General features: G+C 45.3%; 1 protein-coding gene across 1 annotated transcript in view; it reads left to right on the top strand.

Moving 5' to 3' along the window:
- Positions 1–23,781, top strand: part of LOC147715144 (leukotriene B4 receptor 1-like) — a 51,757-nt gene that overhangs the window by 17,701 nt on the left and 10,275 nt on the right. The gene's annotated exons all lie outside the window — the stretch shown is intronic.

Here is a 23,781-nt window from a genome sequence, read left to right as displayed (position 1 = left end):
TAGACCACTGGGGCCCACAATGGTGCCCCTGCATTTTCTCGACATGTCTGGACTAGGGCACCATGCCCCCTGGAACCTACCTGGTGAGCTGTGGATGGTTGAGTGGAAAGAGGGTCCATACGCCAGCAGTGGCCATGTGGTGAAAAACTGCTCCATTCCGAAAGCTTCTGCCTTAACTACAGTACTGGGTGGACAGTCAGTATGGGTAAGCCACAAAACAAACAAGAGGCCGCTCACCCAGAACCAAGAGAGGCCTCTCAGGGGTTCCCAGAACCAGTGGATAATAGAGATGCTTCAAATAATTCGATCCACTCACTCTTGGATAAAGTTTTGGCTGCTTTAGCAGACACCAAATCACTACTTCAACGGGCCATTGGAGAAGTTTCTGTGAGGTTGGGCCTCCTATCAACAGAACACCATAAATTGGTGGATCCAGTCAAAGAGTTGGAAAAGTCGGTCGGTGCAGTCCTGCCTGTACATCAACAAACTGAAGGATCCAACCAACAGAGTGGGCACGCTAGAAGGACAGGCAGAATACAAAGAGGGTCTTTACAGCTGCAATAACATTAGGCTGGTGGGACTCTCTGAGGGAATTGAGGGCAGAGACATGGTGTCCTTTTTAGAGAACTGGCTGCGCACTGAGGTGGTACCTGATGGCCTCATGTGCGATTTTGCCCCAGAGAGGGCTCATCGAGTGCTGGAACAAAAGGAAGGTTCCTTTCTGTGGTTTCTTACCTTTAATTATCTTTGTATAAATGTAACTTGTAATGCCAAACACCTGTCAAGAACAACTCAAATACCTCAGTAACACATATGCCAATAGACCATGAAATTATATCAAAAATATCACATTTATTAAAAAGAAAAACATTTCTCATAATAGATAATTAGACATAAACAATTTCTTGCAATGAAGTTACATACAATTAAACAATAGATAAAAACAATTTAAAAAAAGCCAGTGTTGTCGACGCGTTTCGGTGCTTAGACGAATAGCACACCTTCCTCAGGACTATGATTAAAAGCTTCATGAATCTAAAAAGTATATGGGATATATGTTAGTATACAGTACATGAGATTTTTTGGTACTTTTACAGACAGAGTTTTTTTACGAGAATCACACAGGGTTATGGCTACAAAAAATTTTTTTAAGATCTTACTAGAGCATTTTCAATTTGCAGTACCAGTCTTGATCCTGGATTGTAGTATTCTTTATACTGTTATGTTCCTCCGCTTAGTCGTCTAGAGGATCTATATATAGAGTAACAACCATATTTCAGTTTATAGTCCAACTAACATTTTTTTGTTTGACTAGTATACTCCTTATGTCATAAATTGATAGCTTACTTTATGGTAATACAGAATATCTCTTGGATTAGAGGAGACTCTTCCCGGCGCTGTATATCTAGCGGGTTGGGTCACTTTTTAAGTTGGCATATTCATTCCTTTAGGTCGTCAAAAGTGTTTCTTGATCCTCACTTTTTTATGAATTTTGAAGGCGACCTGTACACCCGAAATAAGTGGTGGAACAAAATTTGGATATTAGCGAAATGCCCAATTTCCAATTGATAACATGTTTTTTTGTAAATAAGGGGCTTCATTGCAGCCTAATATGCCACTTGAACTGGGGGGGGGGGTTTGCAAAAAATTCTGAAAAACCAACTTTATTTAACAGAAATTTTTTTTTTCAATTTAATTTTGGGTGTTGTACTTTGTTTTAATCCCCTCCCATATGTGCGGGCTCGACTATTTAATTAGAGGCACACACTCTCAAATGCGGAGCCAATATGATCAGGTGGGTTGTCAGTCTCGATATTAGTAGTGTAGGAATCTTATGGTTTCCTCAAACAATCTAAGCTTGTGTGAACACGATATTAAAACACACAAGAGGACTGACAAATATACAGGTTGAATGCAAGAGTTACTTTCATAGTTTAAACATGCACTATATTTAACCTGGGTACATGGCTTCTAACTCGGGCATTAGCTTAAGGCAAAAAGTTCAGAGAACGAGAAGCAGCTTCTTACCTCTTTTAGTGTATGCACGAACCATCCGCCTGGTCTCCCCGGTCTCCAGAGTCGGTGTGGGGGCTATGGCGTGAAGGTTCTATTTATACGCATGTCCATTGAATTTAATTGAATAATGTCCCGCACCTGGTCGGATTAACTTTCGAAACAAGGCAGCGCCATTTTAGTAGTTTTTTCGTTTGTTATGCATTGTGCTAGTTCATTAATTAGAAAATGGACTCGTTTGTTTAAAACTCAAGCGCCATGACAGTCGTTTTTTCCTTCGCTCGAAAGTAGCGGACCTATGTGTCTATTGTTTATATCGACTAAGGGTGTTATCGTAAATGATCACCCTTCAGTCTGAAGGGTGATCATTTACGATACATTTACGACACATAGGTCCGCTACTTTCGAGCGAAGGAAAAAACTACTGTCATGGCGCTTGAGTTTTAAACAAACAAATACTACAATCCAGGATCAAGACTGGTACTGCAAATTGAAAATGCTCTAGTAAGATCTTAAAAAAAAATTTTGTAGCCATAACCCTGTGTGATTCTAGTAAAAAAACTCTGTCTGTAAAAGTACCAAAAAACCTCATGTACTGTATACTAACATATGTCCCATATACTTTTTAGATTCATGAAGCTTTTAATCATAGTCCTGAGGAAGGTGTGCTATTCGTCTAAGCACCGAAACGCATCGACAACACTGGCTTTTTTTAAATTGTTTTTATCTATTGTTTAATTGTATGTAACTTCATTGCAAGAAATTGTTTATGTCTAATTATCTATTATGAGAAATGTTTTTCTTTTTAATAAATGTGATATTTTTGATATAATTTCATGGTCTATTGGCATATGTGTTACTGAGGTATTTGAGTTGTTCTAGACAAGTGTTTGGCATTACAAGTTACATTTATACAAAGATAATTAAATGTAAGAAACCACAGAAAGGAACCTTCCTTTTGTTACACTTTTCCCAGTCCTTTCTGGGTTTGTTAGGGAAAACTCTCTTCTTTTTCCGACTCATCGAGTGCTGGCACGCCCACTGGTGCCAGAACGCCATCCCCTGTTGGTGGTGGTCCATTTGCTACACTACAGGGATCTTCACATTATCCTCCAGATAGCCAGTACCAATTGCCCTTTCAAAATAACTAGCAGTAAGGTGCCAGTATTCCTATATTTTACTGCCAAGGTTTGGTGCTTCATTTGTGGAAGCCAAGAAAGCCCTCCACAAGGAAGGTATTCAATGTTCATTGAGGTTCCCTGCTAAACTTCAGATTGTACTAGAAATATAAATTTCTGTGACACATCAGAAGTGGTAAGGATATGGTTGGGTCATACAAAGAGGGGACCTAACTTCCAAAATCCCAAAGGCAGCGCCTTGGGAGAACGTCCAGGGACCTACATGGTCCCTGGTTGGCCTGCACCCCCCCTTATGAAGAGCAGGGTCCCTTCTCTTAAGCTAGGCCCCATTTGTCTTCAGGGTAGTACTACCACACCAAGTCAGGGAACCTATAGATCCCGGCTAGGCCTGCACCACCCCTTTGCGAAACACAGGGCCCCTTCACTGCAACGCTACCCTCTGAGAGTCAGGCGCTACAATTGGCTGTTTTGTTCCCAGTGAAGGACAAATGTAGTCATATTATTTGTGCAGGCCTCACAGATGCTGCCTCATTTTCCAACACCCTCTGTTTCCCCTCCTCTTTGTCCTGACCATATGGCCATTGCCATAGCTTTTCCCACAGCAAGGAGTAGGATACAGGATTTTTAATGGAGGGAAGGGCACATATTATTTCCCTCTATGCTGACAACCTGCTGCTGTACCCAATGGACTTCCATAGAGGAGTCAAGAATGCATTGTCTCTGCAGGAGGACTTAAATAAGTCTAAAACATGTCTATTCCCTATGACAACGGGGGCATCCCACTCAATGGCCCTGTCCTCGGGGCTGAAGTGGTTACCAACGACCTTCAAATATTTGGGTATTCAGGGATTTCATGATTTCAAAAAACCTTAAAGAAGGTAGTCTGGGACCAGCGGTTTGCTCTCAAGTCTTGTATCCAATTTTGTTATTCCCTAAAATTACTAGTGATGGCGAGAACATCATTAACCAATATGGCTATGCTGCCCTGGTTGCTGTATTTCTTTGTTGATCTCCCTGTACAGATAACGTGCTCTTGGTTTAATCAATCAGATATGTTGCTTTGGGAAGTGATATGGGATGGGGAGCGCAATTGAGTGTCTTTGGTGGTACTTTTGAGACCGCCAAATGACGCAGACTCGGGTGTCCCGGATTTGAATTATTTTGCCTGGCTGCCTAGCTTCAATAGACATCTCAATGGTTGAATGGCTAGTTTCTTGAAGAGCTGGGTCCCATAGGGTTGGCAACTAATCAGGGGACTTCAATAGCTAGACTCCTTAAACTGAAAGTGACAAATCCGCAGCCAGGAGTGTTGCTGAAGGTGGCGTTGCACTGTCGGCAGAGATGTCAGGAGAGGATGGCTGGGGCTCCTTTGTACGTTCCAGCTTTGCCAATGATGCGGCTGCCGCGAGGTGATCCCTCCCACCCCCCTTCCCATTCACAGGGCAACAGTTAGCCGAATGGTCCACAGTGAGCCTGATCACAGTTGGGGATTGTTACTGATTGGGGGAGCTTTTCCCATTAGTGGACTTGATGGTACAGAGTGAGTTGCCCCCGTCCAATTCCTGATGTACCAAGCCATAATGCGAGCATTTACGGCCTTGTGGCCCAACTGCCAACAGGAACCTGAGACACATATGTGCTTCAGGCATTGGTGACACTGGGCACCGCACATCTCCTTGTAAAGTGGCTCTATCGGGCTTGCCCCAGGTGCAGGTTGCTGGTGGCAGTTTTTGGATATATGACATGGAGCTGTCCAGGGTTGCGACCCTTCTGGGACTCAGTGATAACTACAGTTAATGGAGTGTTGGTCTGTTTGCTCCCCTGCACTGTTAAGGTGTGCCTTATGGGGTTATTCCCCAGAACTAAAGCACATAAGATTGGTTCTAGATTTGCAGACCTGGCTTAAGTGTTGGACAGACAACAGATAGCAATGCACTGGAATGCCAGGTGTGGTCCTTAGGTGGCCCTGTGGACAAAAGATGTGGGCATGTGGGCCTGAGCAGAGTAGCTGGCATTGATCAAAGAGCATTCGTGAGGGATAAGATGACGCCCATTGGCGGACTTATGGACGGAGGTGCTCCAGGCAGGGGATGGTAGACGAGAGGACCAAGGGGATGGAGCCAAGGGTGGCTCTGTGCCACATATGGATAATGAGGGCTCATCTCGGAATCACCTGGGAGGTCAGTAGATATTTGTAACTAAAATTTTAAGGGACTGGCTTACAGGGGGCTATGAGCACAGCCCCTGCAGATATGGGGTATAGAAATCCGAGAATTCCTTAAAAATTAATCCGGATAAGACGGAAGTGTTGCCCATTTCCATCACGGGCAACCCCTGGAGCGAGAAATTCTGGCCTGTGGAGCTGGGTGTGCCACCGAAACCGGCGACAGCAGTCAAAAGTCTGGGCCTGTATGTGGATGATGCACTCTCCATGAAAAAACAAGTGATGACGGTAGTGGGTACCTGTATAGGCCTGATGCGACAACTGCGGAAGATCTCGGCATTACTCTCATTTTCCACCTTGAGACACGTGGTCTCAGCCACAATTCTGGCTAGGCTGGACTACAGAAACTCCCTGTACATAGGCCTGCCCCAGCGGCTGCTGGATAAGCTACAGGGGGTTATGAATGATGCAGCCAGGCTGATTTATAAGAAACCCAGGACTGCCCACTCGTCCCCTCTGATGCAGGAGCTACATTGGCTCCCGATTCGGCAGAGGGTAGTTTTTAAAGGATTGTGCATCGTACACAAGGCGCTGTATGGTAAAGCACCAAGATATCTGAAATCCCGCCTATCCCCATATACACCGAGCAGGACTTTGCGCTCGTCGGACGCTACCCTCCTGTCCCAATCCCGTTTCAAATTGGCCACGGTGGGGGGACGTGCTTTTTCCAACACGCTCCCTGCTTTGTGGAACAAACTGGCCCCAGAATTAAGGAAGGAATGCAATCTGCTTTCCTTTAGAAAAAAACTAAAAACTGTTTTGTTTAAGCAAGCATGGAGCAGCCTCTAGGTGCACTGTTAAGATCAAGTATATGCTAAACCCCACTACGCAATCTGGACAAACAGCGCTTAGAGACCCCGGTGGTTATAACGCGCTATACAAGTCAGATAAATAAATAAATAAAATAAATCCCGAAGGAATGGCGATGTTTGTTTTTCCCTCGCTCCTTCTGGAGATGAGTACTATTGATAACTTATTATATATGATAGCTGGGTTATCCTGAGAGATGGAATGCTCTATGGAGCCTCCTCTTCCCCCCTGACCTGTTTGACTAAGTGACATGTGACCCACCGGGATAGTTATGCACCCGGGATGATTTTATGTGTTTTCCGCTCTGCCTTTTCTCCCTAATTTAACCTACAGCCTACTGGTTATACTGCTAGACACATTGGTGACGGTAGATTTACCCTATAACTCCCATGAGGAAATACATATAAGAAGCAATTCCTGATAATACGTATATAGGAGATTGGTGGCTAAGTTTTATAGACTATTTTAGTGTTTGGAAACGTGGGATGAACAAGATCAATATAGGCAGGAGTGTTGCTAGTAATCCTGTCTCAGATAGATGTTTAGCTGGTGCTTTGCACAAAACTTACTTTACAGTTCCAAAACCACCTAACTTCATCATGTGCTATATCTGGTTTAAATTTCACTATTGTACGAAAGATGAATAACCCTGTCTTATACCATGTAAGGACATGCTCGTATGTGAGACATTGTAATGTTATCACTAAATGCCAATTAGAAGCATATTTAATAAAAATGAAACAAAAGTAGCACAATGTGCCACTTTGCGTTACTCAAGGGCTACTATCCAATGCAAATTAGGATGTGTGCTGTAAAGTAAATACTAAGTGATACAAAGTCATTGTGAGCATTGTGTTAGTATAAATGTCCTTTGGTGTAATTACTTACACAGACCTTTCACATCCACTAGATTACATGCAGTAAAGGGAGATGCAATTTTCTTGGTTTACTTCGCATGATGCAACTTAAAAATCTGCTGTTCCTTCATCTAGTCCACACCTTGGCCAATTGTGAGGTGACCTAAAGAGGGCATCTTGGATTCTCTGGATTGGTTGTTGGTGTAGTGACAGGGAAAGGAGTATTCAGCTGTGTTCCCTTTGATTTCCAAAACCCCGCACTGATAGTACACTCCTATAGAAATCACTGGCAAACCCAATAGTACAGCCGTGAAATAAAACAAATAGGGCACAGATTGAAGAGCCGAAGAGAAAGATAGGTTGCACAGAGAAAAGGGTGACATCCCTGAACAAACATCACATTGATTGTGACTGAGAGTGCAGAAAATCATCTTGCATGAGAACACTGTCAGTGTGGCAGTAACCAATATGAGAAAGGAATTCACAGATGTAACTTCCCAAAATGCAGGGATTTTGAAACAAAAGATGTTTTTTTGTTCAACTAAACAGTCTTTTACCACCACTCCCTTTCTCTCTCGCTGTATAAGGTAGGACAGGGATTACACACAAATAGCTTTTTTTTTGGTTTTACTCCATTTGATGAATCTGCACAAAACCGTCCAAAAAAACTCATCCACCACAGCCCATTCCTATAAAATTGTGCGATGATCCATCAAATGCAGGGGCAGTAAAAAGGGGGAACCCCAAAACATTCATTTCCACTGTTAATTCCCATAGAAAACTTTTCTCTCTCATGCAGAAACAATGAGTGAATGGAATTACACCTAATTTGACAAAACGTTATTGCTTTACTCAGAAAGCATGCTATTGTATTTTGCTGTAAATATCTTCTACCATTTTCAAACACCTTTGTTTAAAGAGGTTCTCAGGTTGAGTTTGAAGGGATTAAAATGTTAGGTGTACTACGGAAGTCCCGCAGTTATGAAAATTCCAAAAATAGTGACTGCTGGAGCTTTTACTTCTATTGGGCATTTTGGTACCGTACCAAGTGATCAGATTGGTTGCAGCAACTCTGAAATTTTTTTTGTTGCAGCCACTCTCACAGGACTCAGCGACTCAGTCCCTGTGCCCTAAAACAAGTTTTCTGAAGTTAGCATAAGGGAGCACCATGACCGCAAAGAGCAGAGTGCAAGAAAGGAGTTTGCAGTTTAATGCCACAATTCAGTGATTCAAGACTCCTGTTAGTCAGAGGTGATTTTTTTGCAAAATGTGATTGCCTCGTCATGGTATTTGTAAAATATTTGTTTTGCTCTCTTGAGAATCACAATTCAATTTCATATCACAACATTTGTACTTTTGAAAAGGCCAGGCACAGAGGTGTGGAGAATTTGACTAACTGACAAAAAAAAGAGAAAACTGTACATGATTCACAACTCAGGATGTGATACTTTACACATTGCCTCTAAGTTAAGCCTAACTGTTCTGTGCCATGCTACCACAGGGTTGAGGACAGGCTAATTTGGAGTTTGCTTGTGCCTCACCCTGACAAGGATTCTGGTTGCTGTTTTAGTGTGCTTCTTGAGTAGGAGTTTATTACCCTCAACCAGTAACCCAACTTTTCACACATTCTCAGTGGGTTAAAAACAGGTGTGAAAGGCCGATGGGATGAGAAAGAGAAGGGTACAGCCAAAGAGCGAGAGAGAGCTGGGCAAAGACAAGGAGAACGAAAAAGAGGGACACAGTGAGAGGAGGAGAATAAAGGACATACACATTGGAATTGTTCAAGCCATGCTGTGAATGTGTGTGTACTTGTTATGCGCACTGTGACTCCAAGGAGTATCCTGGCACTGAAGACCGCTGGGGAACCTGTCCTGGTTTTCCCTGTGAGATGGTCTCTTTCTGGGTATCTCCAGGGTGAAACCAGGCATCCCCGGCGGGCCGTTGTAGAGATGAGGCAAGCTTAATGCCCAGAGTTGCCAAGTGTGTTCCCTGGTTAGAGTAGGCACCGAGGCAAGAATTATCGAGTCCGTTTGACCCTAGTCCACGACCCTGCAGCGTCGGGGATTGAACCTTGGTCCCAGGCCGTTCTCTGCTTACGGGTCTGCCGCCTCTAACCAGTGAGCCACATCACTCCACTGAATGACTGAAGGTGTTGCATAGCAGTGTTGGCACCCTAAGGTGGATTGTGCAGAATGGGTACATGGTAGGAATATAAAAATGCCTTGTAAAAAACATAGAAATTCAATGGAGCAAACACAATTAAAGGTCATTCCATCACTCCTCACTTGCACTCATCATACCACATTTCTCTTAAAAATATCTCCGCTAAAGTGACCCTTCTGGGGACCCGTAGGGCATTGCAGCACCGGCCCGAAAAGGAGCACTGCCCTATGATGAAGCATGACATCCCCTTGGGGGTGTGTGAGGGCAACATGAGACAATCACACTGACTGTCTTGATTATGTTGGTCTGAATGTACCTTTCTAGAAATCATATTTTTTCTATCTTAGGAATAGTAGCCCTATTAGTTGTGTCTTGTAGTTATACAGAAACAGATACATGGGGGCATATTTACTGATCTTTCATGCGATGAAAAGCAGCAAGCAAAGTTGCTGCACTGTGTTGCGTGCAAGGGAGAGAGCAAAAATGCTCCATATTTACAAAGCTATAGATACTGAGCATTTTTGCCCTCTACTTGTGTTGGTGCACTGTGTGTTACCTAGCGCCAACGCAACTGCGTTACGGGCTGAATTACGTTTATGCAGGAAGGAAAGTCTTCCTGTATGAAAACATTCATCAGTGGGATTTTCCTACTTTGAAAGAACAAATTACAAGGATAAACAGAGATATTTCTTCTTGTTACGCCTCACTGTGGAAGGAAGGCATAGCATTTTGATACCCTCTCAGGTTAACTAGCTTTAGTAAATCTGGGAAAATGCCTAAATCCATGGGTGGATGGATGAAACACCATGCTTCACCTATTGAATGCCTCCCAGCTTGAAATGTAATGTAACCCAGCAAGCTGCTCTGTTGCATTTCTTTACAAAGCTGTGCAAGGTGGCATAAATAGCCCCTTGTGTAGCTTTCTAATGTGTTACTTAAGCCTTTGAGCTGTCCTTGTGGTCTCATGCACAACACAAGGACAACGCAAATGGTTGATACGTCTGGACCTCCTCCTTTGAGAAGGGTCGAAGCTCAGTTAGGGGGGACACAATGACGGTTGTCCCATTGAAACCCACCCACTGCCTCCCTCTCACTGTAGACTCTGGCCCTGGTGCTGAGTCCTCCGGTGCTTGTTGCCAGGGGCATTTTAAGGCATGGGCAAAGTGGACAATACTACCCTCGGATATGCAGTAGAGTAGTACTGAGTACTGTTGAGATTTGAACCTTTTTAGACCTATAAATCACTTTAACTCGACAGGATAACCCCGTAGGTTTCGCGCCTTCTATCCATTTAAATTTTGGTACATTGAGTCCCTTTGAACTGGTTATTAGTAACCTCTGTTATTCACTGCACATAAGAATGACAGAAATGCGGGTTGAAGCACGATGTAAAAAGGCGTTATTATTAAAGATCCTGCATGCTATTATTTTATGCTGTGCACACTGCTGTGTTGTGTGCTATGGCATGCTATAATACATTTATAAAGAGACAGCATGACACCTTTCAAGCTGTTCGAAAGGGTAGTAGCCACAAGAGCATGGGCTGTGGTTTCATACATATTTAACTATGTTCTTTGTTTACCACTACAAAACAAGTGGGGACGTCACATTATATGGAACCAAAGTATTCAAACGCAGCACGCCTCAGCTTATATTTAGCAATTTAAATTAACGTCATTTTTCTTTCATCCCCTCAGTAGCTTTCTCTGGGTTGTGTTTTGCAGAGTAACTGGAATTATGCGGTTCTGCAGCCACGGTTATTTTACGTATAATTATGCAGCTGCCACACTTACCACATAATCCATCATCTTCAGCATAGTTTGCAGATTTTAATAAAAAAAATGTGTTTCTAACTCAAACGGATCAGAAGCTACTGAAGACACTACTACACGTGTCGCCAGCAGTGGCAGGCCTTTTGTCAGGCAGTCAGTTTCAGTTTGTGATTGTGATTGTTATAGTTAGGTGTTAAACTGATATTAACGAGGTGATACCTTTGCCCATACAGCAGTAACGTGTAAAAATGAGACAACACTCAAGAAATACTGCTTCAAAATGTGCCACATTAGACAGCATTAATGGACTATTCTAGTCGCATAATATCTAAACCCTACCTCATAAATTGGTTTCCTGTACTGCATAATTCCAGTGGCCCGGCTCATATCTATTCTTTCTGTTAACCTTCATACTCTCTCCATTTCTTCTTTTCATACTATACTTACTCATCTCCCCATGGCATTTACTTCCTCACTTTAGCCCCCTCTGTGTAATGTTTCTCTCATTTCTCATTTTTTTCCTCACTCTGTTGCATCATCCCTGTGACACCTAGGGGCATATTCAGAAGGAACTAGCGCTGAACCAACGGCACTTTATTGCAGCCAAAGTCGTGATAAATTGACCAACCCATTCACAAGCTGGTGCTAACAGCAGACATTGGCAGAATTCCTGCGATAACACTCCCAGAACCTAACACCACGGCGGACACCACCAACTAACGCTAATGAGATGCAGAGTAGGCGTTCCCGTACAGAAACACATGTGAAAAACAACAACACAACTTTCACAACAAAGTGACAGATCGGCAAAGCGAACCAAAAGCAGGCGATAAGCTGTGGTAGCCGCAGGTATTTAACACCTGCCTCAAACAGGTGTAAAGACGGACGATTAAATGCAGTAGGCAATGGAGCCCCGCACACAGCCACACCAGAAGAACAAACAATGCCATGGAGCTACTTATCAGGCAGCTAAGAGTCCCAACAGGCCCGCAACACCCACTGCCACCCCAGGACCACCACCCCCAGGACCTAGACCCGCACCCCCCCCGGACCACCACAGAGGCAGCGCAGAGTAAGACAGCGGACCTACCTAAAACGCACCACTCTCACAGACCTTGAGCCCAAGGAAGTCATTGCCCACTAGAGGCTCAAAAGGACAAACATTCACTGCATCATGACCCATATCGCCCACGGGTTGGCGGTCCCAACACAGCAAGAACCAACATCCCTCCTCAGACAAAGCTGCTGGCCGTGCTGCACCTGTTGGCCTCTGGTACCTTCCAACCAACATCTGCCAGAGTTGGAGGGGTCTCACAGCCAGCCCTATCAAAATTCATCACACCTGTCCTGGTTGCCATCCTCAGCTTCATACCCCAGTACCTCCACTTTCCCGAACACTGTGCAGGGACAGCTGGCGACAAAGCAAGCTTCTACACCATAGCCGGATTCCCGGCCGTGATGGGGGCGATCGACTGCACACATGTCCCACTTGTGCCCCCTGCGGATACTGCACACCACTACTGCAACAGAAAGCACACACATTTCATCAATGTGCAGGCAATAGTGGACCACCGGGGACTCTTCACCAATGTCGTTGCCAACTACCCAGGTAGTGTGCATGATTCCTTCATCTTCTGACAGTCCATCATCAACCAGCACTTCCAGGATGGCACATATGGAACGGGACTGCTCGTTGGTAAGTACAAAGTCAACACACCACACATACCAATGCCTCCACAGCACAATGCACAACTGTGGGGATGCACAAGTGACCAAAGCACAATCGACATGTCAAACTACATGACAGCCTACCAGGAACAACCACACCACTCCTTGGTCATCCTGGCATACCCCTGCACCCAAAACAGACACTACATGGCACCACACCCACACAACAGTGGAACGAGTGGATTAGCGAAATGTAGCCATAACACATTTGAGGCACTGCTCTGCCCACATGACCCTTCCTCAGTCTCCCGCAGGTCAGCATCTCGTGCAGGTGGGCCCGTTTCATCCACTGTGCATTCGGGGCCACTAGCCCTGTACGAATTGTGTCATCCCCCTTGTAGTTCTGTCATCGTATTTCTGGGTGCCTGGAGATTGTTGGTGTAGTTGCCAGCATCAGCCACTCCCTGCGGGCTGGCTTACACTCACCCCACATACAGCCAGCACATGCGTCACTGGATTGGTGGACCTGCCATCACATTTGGCTGCTCTAAGTATCGACTCTTTTCTCCCTACACTGTCACAGGTGATCAAAAATATGCATTCTGCCCTTGGATGATAACACCCCTCCGAGATCAGAACACACCCGTCCAGAGGCAGTACAATGCGGCACACATACGCACCAGGGGCATTGTGGAACGCACATTTGGCATGTTGAAGTCACGATTCAGGAGCCTGGACGGCACAGGTGGGAAGCTCCTGTACAGCCCGGACATTGTGTGCAAGCGTACCGTTGCATGTTGTGTGTTGTACAACATCTGTGTTCGCACCAGGGACCCATGGATCCCAGTCCCAGAGGTACCGGCAGATGATGGTGGTGATGGGGTAGGTGGGCCACATCCAACTGCAGCAGCAGCAGGACTGGCCCGTAGAAATGCCATCTTTGACACTTACGACTCATGAGCATGTAACAATGTGACCGTCCATGGCAATCAAGCGACAGTAGTGAATGTCCATATGCTCTGCATTTGTGAATAAAACATATTTGCAGGTACTTGTACATTACTTGTACATTTTAATGTTACTTGTCCCTCCAATTTCAGATGTGATTTGCAAGGTCGTGCACATTTGCGGAATCAGTTGTCTCCTGTGCTCAATTGTGGTGGGGGTGCTGTTCGTACCGGGATGTTCTCACTGTCAAGGTGCACTCCTGTATATGTGCGTATGCTGCACGGTGGGTGTGTCACTTTGGCAGCTCTGATTTGTCTGCCAATGGTCTCTTTCATGCGGTGTGCCTGTCGGTTCTGTTCTTCCACGGTGCTTGGATGTTGTGGTGTACATATTGTCCTCTAAAGTTGGCCAGGGTGTATCTGTGGTACTCAGCTGTTGTTGGATTTTGTTCTGTGGCTATTTCAGTATCCTGTTCTTGCGCTTGTGTATTGCTACCTGCACAATGGTTGTCACTGTTTTCTTACCGCGCTTTTACCCATCGCAGGTTTTTGGGTGTTGTGATTTGTGTTTTTGTCTCCATCGAGGTGGTTGTATCACGAACATTGCCCGTGGTTTTGGCATGCTACCGCTATGTTGTGAATTCCACGTTCCCACGGGGTTATGTTTCCGCAAAGGGCTGCAATGTTGCAATTTGTGTTATGCTACTCTTGCTGTAGTTATCACACCTTCTTGTGAATAAACCCCCTAATTTATAATGTTACTAATGAACATCATACAGCACACACTTAAATACCCACTGAGGGTCAAATGATGTTGCTAATTATTACCCGTAAAAATTGTAGTTTTAATCCACCTTGCAATGACGTTTGCTATTTGCACTGGAATTCAGACCTGTGGTTTAATGCTAGATCTCTGAGACGAGTGTTTAACTAGTGGAGTGTTGTAGAGTGGAGTGGCATAGGGTGGAGTATGCATGGTATGATAGCACACTGCCATCACAGACAAAATATTCTCAATTGAAATGACCATTACATTTTTCCCCAATATTCATTTTTACTGAAAAGTATACAGGCATCACACAAACAATAATGTGTGGAAATGTCATCACCTAGTGTACTAATTTGTTTTGATCATATTAAAATATTTATTTCAACTACACTTCATAATATTTAAAAAATTGCTTAACTTGTGCTTTCCTGATTCTGATGTATTCTAAAATATCTGCACAGTTAATTAACAAACATTTACATTTTGTTGTGTGCTAGAAAAAGCCTGTCCTTTCAGATTATTATTGTCACATAAATCCTCTCACCTGAAGTCAGAGAAAGAAAAGTAGACACAAGCTTCCTGGAACACAGAGCCTGACATGTGACCTCTGTCTTAGAATGTACAGCAAATGTGACAATATAAGAACAATGTTTAAAGGCCTGTTTAGAGAAAACGAGATCTCATGGAAGAATACAGTTAACAGGCTATGCTCCACGGGAAGAGTGGACTCAAGCTGGACAACCTAAAACAAATAAAGCCAGCAAATAGAAAGCAAGCAAAAATGAGTTAGAACACACAAAGCCAATGGTAAGCAATGGGCTGGATGCATAGTGGGGATATCTCGTGCCATTCGCTCATCACCCTTTGCTCACCCGACCCCAGTAAAACACTTAAAAGTGACTGGTGTCCACTGCGTAGCTTTATTATTATACCAAAACACCATTTCATTTGTGGGTAAAACCTCCCACATTGACCATTTTATGAAATTCAAACATAAATGATGCGCTCTATACATATGCGCCACAGGTTAACATGTATTTACAATTGGGCATCTCTAGAGGTGTGTTGTACCAGCAGGACACAACACCACCCCCTTTTCCAAGCACCAGCTACTACGGTAGGGCCAGAGAGTCCAGGACCACCAGCAGGACGGCCCCCTCTCCCGCCAGCCCAGAGCCACCATAACTGCCTCCCCTGCTTCAGGGTCATCCATTTTCCGGCCAAAATGAGTCCCCCGGCTTTTCTCTTATCCGGGACCCGCCACAGGGCAAGAAGCCCCTCTGGCGCTCTTTTCCTCCCCCACACTAATGCTCTGCTACTCTTCCAAGGTGTAAGGCAATGGCCCCCAGAATGGTTTGCACAAACACTTCCAACCCTGCCTTGGACAGGTGCGCCCTCCCTGCCCGGTACTCATCTGAGGTCAATGTCTGCAGCAGGCTATGTCTGACAACATGTATCTGTGACCTCTTAAACAGTTTTTCAACTTCCCTATTCATTTTCCTCACAGACGTGTTCACTGCAGGTGATGGAACGTCACCCCCCCCCGTACTCTCCGAGTGAGCACCTCTGACCAAATAATTGTAGTGCCCGGCAATACCTTCCTGATCAATGTAAGTAGAGAGAGAATAAGGCCTCCTTGGCTCCCCTCCTGCCCCCAGTGATCATGCTTTCCGCCCGAGTGAAAAACCAGCACGTCTGGAATAGGCAAATCTTTGTTGAGTGCACTCCGCAAATGAGCTGAAACATCCTTGGCCCGCTGCCCCTCAATCCCTAACCAATTATGGACAACTCCAATGGTCCTTTGCATCTCGTCCACCCCAGACTTTCCGAACCATTGCCCTGCTCTGAGTATGACCGAATCTCCACACCAGCATACTTGCGTCCTCTGACTTGCCACGACTGCATGCGAGACCAAAAAAGAATAGAAAAAAGAAAGAGGTGCATAAATACCAATCTTCTTCAAATACCGACACTACCTACACCAGCTGTGGTCGCACATAGTGCTCAAAACACGATGAACTCCACCTGCCCATCTTCTTAATTGCGCTCGATGAGAGTCCCAATTCCGCTGCTGTAGTGGCCGTCCTAATACGGAACTAATGCGATGTGAAATGAGCTATGTCCTCACCCAACAATTCCAGAGCCCGCTTACATATTCGTGTGAACTGGAATCTCATCAAAGGTGTACCATCTGCGTGAACCAACAGCCTATCATCACCACATCCCGGCCTAATCTGCAGGAACCTCCCCATCAACATCACCGGGCAGTAACCTGCCCCCGAACTGCTCTTAGTTGCACCCATACCCCTTTCCCCAACGGGTCTGTTTTCGACCTCGGCACTCTCACCTGCAGTAATTCTGCGGCAACCACCACATCCCCCACAGCCATTCTCCCTTGTTTGTCCATCTTGGAGCTTGGCACTAGCTCTGATATCGGGAATGCCCCAAAGAATGCTAAAGAATAGGCTAATCGCAACAATTGCTCCTCATAATGCAACCAACATACCTGTGATAACACCCCCAAGATATTCACCAACCTTTTGGAATCTATCGGCCTCCTGGTATCCTTCCCTCTTGGAGCCAGTTGTTCCCAACCTCTCATGCTCTTCTAACTCTAAGGTCCTTAGTGGGATCCGTTACCCCTTTTATCCCTGCAAAGAAGGCTATTGCCGACAATTATCTGCGCACCAGAGTCAAGGACCTTCCCTAATCTCTCTATGGCTAACTATGAACTATGAACCTGAGAGCCCCCTGCGGTGTAAACTCCCCTGCACCCCTTTTGATCTGCAAGACTGCTATGTAAACCTGCCAAGCCCTTTCATACCTACTCTTAGTCTTGGGTGCAACCGAAGACGCTATGAGATCAGAAGCAATAGGGCACCAAGCTTCCACAGGCTTTCCGGGAAGGCCCTCATCTGACCGTCTGCTTGTGGCCATTGCGCTCTGAATTCTGTCAACTTAAAATGAGACAGAGAGTCAGCTACTGTGTGTACCACACCTGGCACATGCTTGGCAGTAAAATGCACATTACGCCTGAGGCACTCCAGCACCAACACTTTTAACAAACTGAGTACCCACAGGCATTTTGCCCTTTGGTTGTTCACTGCCAGGACCACTGACATACTGTCTGAAGCTCCACTATTATGGCAAATAACTCCAGGAATGTTATATTGCGGACCAACCCCCTCCTGAACCAATCCGCCGGCCAATGCTGCATACACCACCTTGCTCCTAGCACTGCCCCGAACCCGACACTGCCCGCTGCATCCGTATAAAGCTCTAATTCTCTATTGTCCTGTGCCGGTTGTTGCCATATCACTGAACCATTGAAGTGCTCAAGAAATCCCTCCATGTGACCAAATCATCCTTCACTTCAGCTGTCAGCCTAGTGTGGTGGTGTTTTTACGTCAAACTTGACATTGCCCTGGCTATATTCCTTGAAAAGACCCTGCCCATCGGTATCACCCGCAGTGCAAAATTAAGTTGACCCACCAACACCTGCAATTGATGCAGTGTCACCTTGCGTGCCCTTAAGCATTGGTCCAGAGACCCTTGAAAAGTCTTAATTTTGTCCTGCGGTAATCTGCACACACCTTCCACCGTGTCTATCTCGATACCCAATAAAGTCAATTGTGTCGCTGTTCCCTCTGTCTTCCCTGCCGCCAACAGCACCCCCAATGCCTCCGCCATCCGCTGAAAACCCACCAATGCCTCTTGACAATCTGATGAGCCTGCCGGCCCCGTAAAAAGGAAATCATCCAAGTAATGCACAACCTCTTGCGTGCCCACCACTTCCTGCACTGTCCATTTAAAAAAAAAACGGAATGTTTCGAATATTGCACATGCAATGGAACAACGCATAGGCATACATAAATCCACAAAGAAATTGCCATCAAACGTGAAGCCTAGCAATCTAGTGTCATCCGGATGCACCGGCATGAGGCGAAAGGCTGACTCAATATCAGCTTTAGCCATCAGTGCCCCCCTCCCAACCTCTGCAGTTTCTTAATCGCAGTGTCAAAAGTGGTGTAGCGAACCGTACACAAATCTGGATCCAGCCCCTCATTGACTGACTTGCCCGGTGGACTCGACAAGTTGCGTATGAGACAATATTTTCCCACTTCCTTCTTTGGCACTGGCCCCAATGGTGAACAGACCAGGTCCTGCCTCGGAAATGTCTGGAAAGGACCCGCCACCCTCCCCAACACTATCTCCTTTTCAATTTTTTCCCAAGTCGCTTCTGGGTTCCTTGTCACTGACAGTTGGTTGCGAGGGGGAGCGGCACTTGGTACTGCGGCAGACGGGATGTGAAAACCAGATTTAAAACCTTCATACAAAAATTGTGCTTCTGCCCCCCTCTCATATCTGGCGAGCAGATGTGCTAATACTGGCAGGTGTATGGGAGTGGGCAAGTTCTGATCTTTATTGGGTAGGGCGAGCTTTTGGTTGAGCGGTAGCTGTGGGAGGGCGGTGTTCCTTGGGCTTTCCCCCTTTCTTGAAACACTTAATCTCTGGGTGCCCGAGCATCCCACAGAAGGAGCAAATGTCCTTGAACTTACATGCTGTTCCCCTATTACATTCATTCTTGTGAATTGCCAACATGCTTGCTTCTTGTCCCCTGCTCCCCTGTCTCCCCGAAAGGAATGTGTTGGTTTGCTAACTGGCACCGCTGAATAAAACTCCCCATGCCATATATTAATCTCCCGCTTGTCCCAGGCGACTTCAGGCCTCACTGCTTTCATCTGCCTGAACTTTGTGTCATATTGCAACCAGGCCGTCCCCTGAAATTCTGAAGCTGCCCCATGAATCAATGACATGTAGCTTATCAACTGATCCGCCAATGTAGGAAACCGCTCGACCATAATTGCTGCGTAAATAGCAAACCCAGTCACCGCTATAAACTTGGAGACAGCGCAACCTCTATGCAACCGGGCCGCGCTTCCCTCAATCATAAACAAACCTCCTCACCACAAATACACGTCATTGACAGGCCTCGAACCCTGCTCTCTTCTGCCCCGAAGACCGACACCTCTCTCAGCATGCCACGCGGTCCGCCATCAACGGCTCCTCTCCCCACGTCTAAGCAACGAGCTGCGCCCCCCTTGTCCGCACTGTCGCTGCCCCCATGCCATGCCCATATAGCTCTATAAATATCAAACACCATTTTTTATAATGCCGGCATACATTTTTAATGAAGCCTACGCCGAGGCTCAAACCCGAGTCTCTCGGCCCAAAGGCAGCCGCTTTGTTCGCCACGCTATGACCTCTCACCTTCAAATTGCACCAGCGCCGCTGGGCCTGTCCTTTCACTGCTTGGCAATTGTTGCTCCGGCTAGCCTTCCTGTGCTGAAGGCGAGAGACAAAGAGGGCTACTCTGGGGCACTGTCATTTTAATACCTTGGGGGGAGGGCTCTTTGACGCCCTCCTGGCATCTCACATTACTGAGAGACCCTCCTCATGACAGTAGCCTGGAGAATCAAAACTTTCCTGCCAGGCACGGAATCCCACTAAAGGCCCCCCTCCCCTAGCCGCGGAGGTGGCCTCTAATTTCCAGGTAAACTTTCAGAATGTCCTCAAGACGTTGTTGGCAACCAAACAGCTGCACTGTCTGGCATGCTTCTACCTAAAAAATGTGTACACCCGAGCACAGACCTAAAAAATGTGTACACCCGAGCACAGACCTAGCTTTTGTCCAGTTCATCAGGGTGCACTTATGGGCAAACAGGAAATGCACGCTACATTGGGAATCAGAGACCCGGGGTCGTACCGTGATACAGTCCTCTGTGCTGCACCCATGTAAAAGGGGCTGGAACGTTTCTTCTTTCCATCTACAACATGTATATTAACTCTAGAAATGTCTGAGTTAGCACATTTGCTGCTGACAGCAAGGCTCGGAAACACAGCACCAGTGGCATTTGGAAACTTGAGGGGAGCCCCCTGCAAAGTGCACAGAGGAGCCCGCCTCCCCAGCTCACCGCCTATCACTTTTGCTGAGGTGGCCCTCTACAGCTCAGGCCCCCCTGCATCGTGGGCAGGGCCGCATTAACAGCATTATAGGCCCCTCGGCGAAGCAGTGTACTGGGCCCTGTTTAAACAACCACTCACAGGAATACAAAATTTTAACAGGAAATTTGAGTTACATGTTGCTCTGCATGGGGCCCCTACGCTTGTGGGGCCCTTGGGAAACTGCCCCGCGTTGCCATGAGGTAGGATGGCACTAGGGCCTATGGTAGCTTATGTTATGCCACTATACAGCACAGTAATTGGCTCTTCGTGTTTCCGAGCTCTGCTGTCCTCAGCACATGCAATAAACCTGAGAATTTCTCGTGTTAATATATGTACTACAGAAAGAAAAACAAGCATTTGCAATGCAATAGGTCTCGCATTAATGAGAGTTTAAGTTTATTGGCAATGCAATAAATAGCTTAAACACACGCGAATGCGAGACCTATTGCGTTGCACTTATTTGTTGTTTACTAGTACCCATGCTTTCACATTCATGAAGGCTAAGCCCCTTTCTTTAGACAATCCGCGTCTAAAGAAAGAGGCGTGTCTGACATTAAAATTAACTCGCAGCATTGGGGCTTTGCAAAAAAAGCATCTGTGTGTTAAGTTGACACACAGATGTTTGCTTTTTTTGGTGAAGGCGTCCATGCAGTGCTTTCACTTTAATGTCAGCTGCAAACATTTCCTTACACGCAGTTTGTGTAAAGAAAGTGGCGCAGCATCTATGATTGTGGAAGCGCCGCATCGAAGCTAGTAAACAAAATAAATAAGCACGGCCGCTAAATGAGGACCGGGCTGCTAAAATAAATTAAAAAACACAGCTGCTATAGTTAAAGCGGATCTCCATTAGTAAAAATGTAAATAAAAGCGTGCAACGTGCCGTGAGGTAGTAGGTGGAATAGGGGTAGAGCATTAAATAAAATAGTGCTCACCAACTTATAAAGCAGGCCATGTAACAACACAAGTAAATGGCCCAGCCGTTGTGCGAGGTAACAAATGCAGACAAGATGGTACCAAGGAGGGACTAACAAGGCTAATAATGACTCGGAAGCCCGAGTTTATGAATCACAATGACAAAAGCTAATTAAAAATATGGGCAGAGAGTGGGCGGGGCTTCAAAGCCATACTCCATAATTGCATGGCACTGCCCTGGCTTGACCTAAATAAAAATAGTTTTACTCAATGAAAACATGTCTGTCTGTCAAGACCAAAGGATCCCACTTTTAGGTGATCACAGTTTACTGGACAGTAACAAGGTGTTCGGGATAGAATCTGTAGTACAGAAATCCAAAACGAGGCATAAACATACCATCAACAGTCGAGAAGACTGCTACCAATTCGGAACAATTATATACACAAAAAGCATTGCATTCGATGGATCTCTTCGAGCAGAACAGCACAGATAATGCTACAGTTTAGATCAGGGGTCTCCAAACTGGTCCTGGAGGGCCGGATCCAAGACAGATTTTTTGGATATCCCCATTGAGATACATGTAGTAATTTTAAAAATCTGGCATGGATCCGGCCCTCCATAGCATGTGGAATAGTCAAGTGACATAGTGGCTATTCTTGTAGTGGCAAAAACATCCACTGCAAAAAGTAAATCTTGATGTACTACGCATTGAGAATCATTACCCATCAATGTAAGTTGTGGATTATGCCATTATTTACTCACAGTTCCGGTTCCATGGTTCATAACTTCCTAGTATACAAGGGGCACATTCACAAGAGTTAAAGCATGGGCAAAGCACTGCAGTAACATTATAAATTGCTAGAAACTCAATCTGTATCCCCATAAATTCTTAATCTTGAGGACTACTAAATCGAGACTGGTTTCTTAAATTAATGCACTTATTTAACAAGATGCTTAAACTGGATCCAACATGTTTAGAGATCAAATTATGGTACGATGAGAGGCTCTAGACTAGAGTTGCAAACGTCCAATTTGCCTTCTACCACAAGAAACTCTTAAATCTGTGATAGTGGCCACCATCCTCGCAAAGATAGACTATTCTAATTATACCTAGGTTTCCTATCACAGCCGAAAATGTTCAAGTCATTCAAAATCTCGCAGTTCATCTTATTCCTCAACTTCCAAGGAAGGCTCATTTGTCTCCGGCACTAAAACCACTTCAGTTACTACTTAGAGTACAGAGTTCAGCTCAAGTTGTGCTACTTAACACAGAAAGTCTGTCACAACCTTGCTCCTCAATTCCTTAATAATAAAATTAGGAAATATGTGGCAGGATGTGTACTGAGGAAATTGGACTAAATCTTCTAGTCAATCTGAAATACAGAAGGGCAAGAATAGAAGGACACCGCTTTTCGGTGATGGCCCCACACTCTGGAGTTCCTTTTCACTGCACTTGCATATTTTGGTGCCCACGCAGCCCAGGACCATAATACAGGTGCAGATCTTTAAGCAAGTGAGAACAGCCAGGGAGATCTTTGCACTTTCTAATACAACTATACATAGCAAAACCTATTAAAAGGGGAGCTACTTATGTTCGTCTTAATTGTACCTGGTTCAGAAGGTTGTTAAGGTGGGCGATCAAAGAAATTAACCGGAGACGTTGCAAGGTTTGTCCGGGATCTGAGAGCCTGTGCACAGCCCGAGCTCTGAAAGTATTTGGCATGTGAATCACGCCACAGACATCATGTAAAAATACAACTACAGTTCTTTAGCAAGAGTTTCACCTTAGTATCAGATTATATCACTTCAGTGTGAGGCATCTATTTAGAGGTTTTAAACACAAACTAAAAACATTCTTGTCCCCTGCCCAAACAACAATGTCACTAATGCACAAAGGGTAGACATGGGCAAGGCAAAAAAAAAATGCCAACTCAATTTTGCAACTCAGTGGTGCAATAACAACAAGTTTTTATGGACTGCTGAGAGTAGAGCAACAAAAAAAATCAAACTTCCTTTGCCTTCAGAGACTTTGAAATGCACAGTTCACGTTGATAACAGTAAGGGAACTTTACCTTGACCTATGAGAATGAAAGCCCCACCCTAGCCTCCACACACTAAATTTTCCCAAGCCCCAATCCGAGCAAACAACAGCCTTTCATATACTCTGCATGCACTCAGGGGCCACCTGGAGGCTCATCCCAGGGGGCACAGAGACAGAGGGATTGCAGTGTCTGAAGCCTGACCACACAGGTCTACATGGGGCAGTACATGTTGGCTTTGACTTAAACGTGGTGGAAGTAGAGATGCGCGAGCTTGCGAAACAAAATGGCCACCTCCCGGTGAGTTTTGCTTTTCACAGCCTGTTTTTAGACCAAGTACTACGACATTTTCGGCAGAATATCCTCCTTAATGAGGTAGCTTTGCTCTGAAGCCCTTATCTGCTGCTGTGAGGCTTTTCCAGGAATTTCTGTTGTTGGAAGTGGTGTTTTCTTCCCTCCTG

The sequence above is a fragment of the Lissotriton vulgaris genome, chromosome 5 (genome assembly GCF_964263255.1).
Source record: "Lissotriton vulgaris chromosome 5, aLisVul1.2, whole genome shotgun sequence".
NCBI classification, from domain to species: Eukaryota; Metazoa; Chordata; class Amphibia; order Caudata; family Salamandridae; genus Lissotriton; species Lissotriton vulgaris.
This window is presented reverse-complemented; position numbering and strand designations above follow the sequence as displayed.